The sequence below is a fragment of the Rhincodon typus genome, chromosome 10 (genome assembly GCF_021869965.1).
Source record: "Rhincodon typus isolate 14 chromosome 10, sRhiTyp1.1, whole genome shotgun sequence".
Taxonomy (NCBI): Eukaryota; Metazoa; Chordata; class Chondrichthyes; order Orectolobiformes; family Rhincodontidae; genus Rhincodon; species Rhincodon typus.
In genome coordinates, this window is record NC_063341.1 from 43,651,370 (window position 1) to 43,658,018 (window position 6,649).

Here is a 6,649-nt window from a genome sequence, read left to right on the forward strand (position 1 = left end):
TTGTCAAAAACGAAATCAAGTTTGACAAACATACTAGAGCTTTTGAGAACATAACTATTAGAATCGATAAAGAAGAACGTATGGATGTGGTGTATTTGCATTTTCAGAGGCTTTTTTGAAGTCCCGCATTAGCGTTTATTGTATAAAATTAAAGCATGTGGATTTGCAGTAATAAACTGGCATGAATTGTAAATTAGTTAGGACATAGAGAAGGAATAAATGGTTATGTTGTTTGAAAAGAAGGTGGTGACTGGTGTGTTGCAGGGATCAGTGCTTAGAACATATTTACAATATTATCAATGATTTAGATGAGAATTAAACAATATTCAAAATGGCTGCCTACACAAAGCAAAGAGGCAGATACATGGCGGATACGGTACAATGTGAATGTGTGAAATTATCCACTTTGGTAGGAAGTGCAGAAAGGAAGAGCATTAAATTGGGAAATGTTAATGCACGAAAGGATCAGTGCCCTTGTACACAAAGCAGTTAGGAACAAAAGTTGTAAATTGGCCTTCATTGCAAGGGTGCATAAGCAAGGGCATATAAAACCAGACTTGGGGAGTGGGACCAAAACTGCACATAATATCCAAAATAAGATATATTTTCATTAAAGATTTTAGCAAAAGTTCAGATTGATTCCTGGTTTCGCAAATTTATTGTATGGCGATTGAACCCAGTTGACCCATTGTAACTGAAATTAAGAAGAATGAGAGGGATCTCATTTGAGAAGTATAAAATTCCAAAAGGGCTAAACAGATTGGATGCAGAGAGGACGTCCCAAATTGGGTTCCTAGAGAAAGGGCACAGTCTCAATACATTGTAAAGATTTTAGGACTGATGATATATTTGTTTACTCGGAGGGTGATGACCCTTTGGAATTCTCTACCACAAACTAGTGGAGGCCAAATCACTGAATATATTTTAAGAAAGGAATTGATTTCTCGAGACGAAATATGTGTGTGGAGAGAGCAGGAGTATGACTTTGAGATACAGATCAGTCATGATCCTATTAAATAACAGGACAGTCTCAATGGACTGAATGGCCTACTATTGCTCCTATTTGCAATGTTTCTATGGTGGTATATTTGTAAAACATCTTGCAACTCTTGTCTGATGTGCTGAAAACTTTAAATGTTATACCCAGACTATACTCCAGTTCCTGAAAAAGATTTAGACCTGAGTTGGAACCTGAATATGACTGGGTCTCTATTGGTAATCCATATTGAATGAAGAGCTGAGTTAATACTTCTCTATCATAACTTAACAGTAATTGTTCTCAACAGAACAGTATCTCACAATAGTAAGGATATACTGGTTGTTCCTTTTTTATATGGGTAATGGCCCCAATGTTTCCCTCCAAACTGGTTTGGAAATTTTCTTACCTCTGGCAAGTATGGCATGTTTTACAAAACTGTACCATGTCTGTGAAGACCTGGCTAGTGAAAAATGTCAACTTGTATGTGCTTGAGTTCCTACATGACATGAGCTTTTTTTAAAAAATGTCTTTTGATTGTTCAAAGATGCTACTTTCTCTTGAGCCACCATCAATTGTACACATCTGAGGTGTCACTTGCTTGTTAGAATTCCATTTTCCATGTAGTAGCAGTTGTAACTAACTCACTCAAGTTTTGCTACTGCTTTGAGCCGATTGTGCTACGTAATTAGGAGTGATTTGGTTTGCTGAATTTCAATGCAATGTATTAAACATTTCCTTCAGATAGTCCAAATGTCCCAAGCAAGTACCTAGCGTTAGTGCCAATTTGATCACCGACAAGACAACTTGTTTAGCCTTCGTTCAGGTCAGTATAAAAGGAAAAACTCTTCTGTCACTGCTGTGTTTCCTTGACCTAACTTGGCCCTTCTGTGATTCCTGGGGAATCTACTGATGTTGTTCGTGCCAAAACATTCCTAGGAATATCTCAATGTTGTCTATTGGTTTCCTCCCAAAGTCCAAAGATGTGCAGGTTAGGCAGAATGGCCATGCTAAATTGCCCATAGTGTCCACAGATGTGCCAGTTAGGTGTTGGAGCCATGGGAAATGCAGAGTTACAGAGATAGGGTGGGGGTTGATGGGCCTGGGTGGGATGCTGTTTGGAGTGTCGGTGTAGACTCAATGGGCCAAATGCCCTGCTTCCATACTGTAGGGATGCAATGATACAAAGTCTTGTTTACCTCCCCGTGCTCTCAGCAGTTACTACACTTGGCCTTTCAGTTGTAGTTAAATGCTACAACTTGGTCTGTTGTATGCTGTCAGGGCTAAGTTCTTCAACTGTATATTCTGATCAAGTCCCATGGATTTATCCTGCACCTTTCAGAAGCCTGCATAAATATGTACCACCTTGTGACGATTGAAAATCTTAGGCCTTCTAATATTAATTCCACTTTCAAATATCTCTTTCAATTTCTACACCTTTTATGCACTAAAGAGATCGTGAGACATTCCCAGCTGCCGTTGGCAGTTGGCTTCCTTTCACTCTCCCTCCTTCTATCCTTCTCAGATTTGTGGGAGTGATGTGAAAGCATTTGGTTTTGTGGTCCAACTTGTAATTGTCATCTTCTCAGCTGCATGTTTTCTGGTGCAACTTTCTGGTTTTCTATGGGAGTTCTTACTAGTGAAGGGAGTGAACTTCTAAATTCTTTCAAAAGAATTCTTTTTACTATTGGTTTCACATGTAATCTCTACCTCTTTGATCTTCACATTCCAGTGGCCAAGTTATTTTGTTTTGTCCTTTCTATAGAAGTCTGCTTCTGCATATTCTAATGTTTTTACCTTTTTCAATTACACTGCCATGATTTTTTAAATTTGAAAATGCAAATTGAGAGGCTCCTTGTTTGCTATGTTTTAAGGTAATTAGTCTGTCGAGGGCAAACTCCTCACTGATGTGCAGCATTGCTTGTATATCTTCAAGTGTGTAAAGGGCTTGTACCAAAGGTCTAGCAAGGGAATTCGGCTGCCGAGGCACCCTGTTGTTTTGAACCTATTGATCTTGGACTGCTGTTGCTGTAGTAGTTCAAAGCCTGCCATTTGACAGATAGGGTTTGTCACAAGAAACTTGTTGCTCATCCTGTTTACCATTCCTTGATTCAAAGAATGTCTGCAGATACATCTTACTTAGGAAAGTCACTCTTCCACAGAGCACCAGGCTGGAAGATGGGTATTTGGTGGATTGAACAAGTTATTATGGAGGCTTTGAGGGGGACAATGAATGAATGGTTTCAACCTGATAATGGATTTTTATCAGTTGTTGAATGTGTGGATTAATGTTTGTGAAGACAGGAATCAAAGGGAAGGGTGTTAAGACAGGCTCCTAGTTTTGATATGTATATTGTTGCATTCAGTTGTCAACAAGATGTGTACTTATGATGATCTTCTCCCGATAGGTCACAGTACTCTGAATCACCCATTCCCAACATGCTGGGCATTACATTTGACCAGTTCAAGATTCCCAAAGTCAATTAGGGGTGGGCTACAAATGCTGACTTAACCAGCTGCTGCCCACATCCCACCAAAAGAACTTTTAAAACCTTTTCATTCACACAACTTGCTGCCTCCTTTTAGATTAGTGTAATTTACTTCAGTGGAAAAGAGATGTGCAACCTTTATGCAAAATCATTGTATATGACCGAGTACTGAGGTCCAAGTATAGATATTTGACATACACCATTTGTCACAATTTACCAAACAGTGTTCTGCACTCTTTCTCATGGACTACTACATTGGTTAGAAGACGAAGCCACAAGGGATTGGGACTTTAGTTGAAATATTTTGCAATGCCAGATGATATGAGGCTATGCAAGGGAAGTTAGGTGGTGAATAGTTTAATGGGAAGTACAGAAGTGTTTGACATTACCCAGTCTGTTCATGTAAATCATCCTTTGGATGAGGGAATAAAAATAGAGGTCATAACAGTATGAAAGACTCCCTAATCCAAGATGGTGACAGAAAAGCAGAGCTGCATTCAGGCTCTTGCCCGGGGCTCATCTGCTCCCATCTTTTTTTAATGTTTTACTTGTGCTTTTTTTTTTTCTTCTGTCTTTATTTTGGTGGATTAGTTGGCATGGCAGTAAGAGCAGGCTGTGCGTGGAATGGCAGCACTCACCTGGTGGTCTGAGGTGACACCACCCAGCAATTGGAGGTGGCAGCAAGAATCTCTTTGTTTGGGGCCAGTGACCATGAACCATCTCCAGCAATCGGAGCTGGTGCAGCAAGGCAACGTCTTGGAGGAGGGCAGCCAGAGTGAGACTATTGGTGCGATGGCCTGGCCTGACAGCAGAGCCAGGGACTCTTAGATCCAGTAGGCCCAAAGGTGGAATGGTGGTGGTAAGTAGACACTGAAAGTAGGCATAATCTGGTTGGTTGATGAGAGGGATGAATCTGGTTGTTGGCTGGAAGGGAGGGTCAAAAAGTGGAATGGAAAAGAGGAGGTGGGGCTGGAAGGGGAGCCAGGGTATGGGTGGGAAGGTTATTTGAAATTGGAGAACTCGATGTTGGAGTCCTCTGTGCCGTAGGGTGCCCAGGTGGAAGATAGTGTTCTTCAAATTTGCGTTGTGAGTTGCTGCGACACTGGAGGAGGCTGAGGATGGACATGTCGGAGGTTAGGTTGGCCATCACAGGCCAGGCAAAGACCCTTGGTGAAATGGTCACTTAGTCTACGTTTGGTCTCACCGACATAGAGAACACCACAGCGGGAGCACCGGATGCAATAGACTAGGTTGGAGGATATGCAGGTGAAGCTGTGTCTCACTTGGAAGGACTGTTTTTAGGTCCAGAGTGGAGGTGAGAGAGCTGGTGTGTGGGCAGGTGTTGCATCTTTGAGACCAAACGTAGACGAGGTGACCATTTCACTGAGCATCTCGACCTGGTCCGTGACGGCCAACCGAACCTCCCAGTCACTGCCAATTTCAACTCCTCGCTCCACTCCCCCTCCGACATATCTGTCCTCAGCCGCCTCCGGTCTCCCAGTGACACTCAACGCAAATTTGAAGAACACCTTATCTTCCGCCTGGGCACCCTATAGCCCAGAGGGACTCCCAACACTCAGTTCTCCAATTTCAAATAACCTTCCCACCTATCCCCAGCTCCGTTTTGCAGCCCCACCTCCTCCCTTCCATTTCACTTTCTGACCCTCCCTTCTCGCCACCAATCGGATTCATCCCTCCCATTGACCAACCAGATCGTACCTACTATCAGTGTTCACCTATCACCACCAGTCGGCCTCTAACCCCCCCCCCCCCCCCCAACCCCCACCCCTCTACATCTGCAGCTTCCCTGAGCCCTGAAGAAGGGTTATACCTGAATCATTGACTGAGTGCTCCTTTCCTCCCAGATGCTGCCTGGCTTGCTGTGTTCTTCCAGCCTCCTGTTTGTCTACTTTGGATTCCAGTATCTGCAGTTTTTTTTTTGTCTGAGCCCCAGAGCAGGGGCTCCTGGCATGGGCTACAGCAGTGGCAACATGGTGTGCCTGGGACAGGGACTTCTGGTGGTGGGGTCACTTTGGGTTCAGCGTGGCTCTTGGCCTTAGTGAGGTGGGCCCAGTGACGAAGATATGGTGCCTAAACAGTGGCAACTCTTATGGTGGTGGGTCTGGCCCAGACAGCAGCGAGGTGATGGCACAGGTGTTGCTGGTGAGCTGACTCAGGACTCGTGGTGCAGGCAGCGGAATGAAGCTAGACTCTGTTAGTCACTGTCACTTGCATTTTACACAATAAAATGTATGGGAGTCATTTGAGGGAAGAAGAGAGCATCCATGATGGAGGTTGAAAAGCTGAAGGAGCTGTTTAAGTATCAATGATGGGAGGACCAAAGGCCATGCAGTTTACAGTTTTAAAATGTGTTCTAATAATGAGGTTAGAAGTCTGTTTTGACATTTTTTTTTAAGGTGAAATGAAAGGGATCATGTAACCCGCCTGAGTGACATGACTACTAAAGATTAAAAGGAGGCCTTCATTGTTTTGTTGATAATCAGCTGTAAAATGTCCACACTTGGAAGCAGCAACACCAGCAGCAACCTCTGTGATTACAGTGGTTAGATGGTTGGTGTCCATCCCAGAAGATGTTGAGAATGTTATGTTGTAAATAGTTATGCTTTAAACAGTGTTATTTACTTCCAAGAAAAAGTGTTTGTCTCCAGAATAGTTTGCAGAATTGACAGTTCTACCTGGTGCCAGGCAGAGATGGGCTTTGAGAAGGAAAAGGTTTCTAAGGTATCCTTGAAACTGTACAGAAAGTCTACTCGAATCTGAGAGACAGTGAGCAGCATTGAGTAAACAGTTTCCATTGCTCACCACACAAATGTGGGAGAGAACTTGACTCACTCTTATGTTTGTACGCCTTGTCTCTTTCTGGGATAGCATCATTCAGTATCGACCCATGCTCGTTAAATGGATCAAAAATGATTTCTGTTATAAAGCCATACAGTACGGAGGTCTTTGAGGCACTCTTATAACTCTGGTCTGTTGAAGACGTATAAGATCATTTTTGTCTTCAGTCCCAGATGTCCTTAGCCCTGACATTAGACAGCAACGTAGCTTTCAGGATGCCTGCTCCTGGCAGCAAACAATATCCATTTCTCTAACTATATTGTTTCCCACCACGGCTATGTGCTTTTTGCTCTCCACAACTTGAATGGCCTCTTGTCTCAGAGGG